A 1,362-nucleotide genomic window follows, 5' to 3' on the forward strand; every position below is an offset into this window, starting at 1 on the left:
TTAATAAAGTTCTCTACTAACCGCAAGTCTGCAATTTGGGCCCAAAGTCAGGTGATTAACCTCAACGTGGTCTCATTAAGACTATAATGTCAGCTGCACAGGGTACTAATTGATATTGCCACTTTCCATGAAATTGCTACACTTTTATGCCTATGCAAATCCATAGAGCTAGTTTTATACAAAAAGGGGGCTGAAAGTAAAATAAATATTTATCCTCAATTAGAGAGCAAAATATAAACTTCTAGTTCCTGACACTACTAATGGACTTAAAGTAGGTGAGGATACACTCTACATCAAGTGGAAAGAAAGGAAGACAAGAGGACAAGAACACAGAAGAGAGACATGACAGTCAAAAGGTTAAAAAGAATCTGTTTCCTGAAGTAAGAGATGAAATATTTAATAATCTGTCCCAGGTGATCTCTTACCAAGGACTAAGTCACTAGTAATCAGTAACTGAAGATTTACCTGCACAACGTGCCAATGCCGATGTCCAAGTAAAGTGCTTAACCCCTGAGACTCTAACCCTCCATCTGCAAATGGGCTCTTTTCTCCACCGGGCTTATGCTCAGAGTGTGTTGAAGAACTCCTGGTATTCTGGGTTTGTGAAGCCTCTCCACAGTTCAAATATAAGCGATCCTCCCCTTGAAGCAACACCTGCTCTTGGTTACTCTTGATGATGGAAAAGATGAAGAAGTGGGGCAAAGGAGAAAAGCAAATAAAAATATTACATAGGAGAAAGTAAGTAACACATTGATTTAGTTTTACGACAGGAAAAGTACCATATATCTCAATGTTGATTTTCTTCATAAAGGACAAAGACTACATAATAATCCTATGCACTGTTATACTAGGTCATTAAATATGAAATAACCGATTTCCAATCAAAAGTTTAGCTTATTATGTCTCTAACAAGAACCAGTACAATTAATCAAAGTATGCGCCTAAACTATCGACATAGTTTTGCCATCTTAATGGTAGCTTGCTTATGCTAGCAGCAAAGAAGCCTAGAGAGTGAGTGGTGGTGAAATCATGAAAGGCATTTTCCACAGCTTGAGAATTGAATATTTTTCCTTACAAGAAGAGGTCCAAAGCTTGGAAGAAGTGGTAGTCAGTTGGTGCAAGGCCTGGTGAATACAGTGGATGACAGAGAGTTTCCAAGTCCAGCTTCTGTAGTTTGAGCAGTGTTGTTTTTTGTGACATGTGGCCTTGCAAGAAGATTGGTCTGTCTCTATTGACCAATCTCGGCTGCTTAATTGCAAGCATCCTCATCATTTCATCCAGTTGGTTGCAGTAGATATCTCCTATAATCGACTGACTCAGGTTTCATGAAGCTGTAGTGGATGATACCAGTGCTGGACCACC

General features: G+C 39.2%; 1 protein-coding gene across 1 annotated transcript in view; it reads right to left on the reverse strand.

Annotated features, from left to right (window-relative positions):
• RIC1 (RAB6A GEF complex partner 1) overlaps positions 1-1,362 on the reverse strand; it is a 41,603-nt gene that overhangs the window by 29,979 nt on the left and 10,262 nt on the right. Inside the window, exon 2 of the mRNA XM_012647382.1 lies at positions 466-669. The gene's annotated coding sequence lies outside the window, so the exon portion shown is untranslated. The remainder of the gene's footprint in view (positions 1-465; positions 670-1,362) is intronic.

The sequence above is a fragment of the Propithecus coquereli genome, unplaced genomic scaffold (assembly GCF_000956105.1).
Source record: "Propithecus coquereli isolate 6110/MARCELLA unplaced genomic scaffold, Pcoq_1.0 Scaffold267, whole genome shotgun sequence".
NCBI classification, from domain to species: domain Eukaryota; kingdom Metazoa; phylum Chordata; class Mammalia; order Primates; family Indriidae; genus Propithecus; species Propithecus coquereli.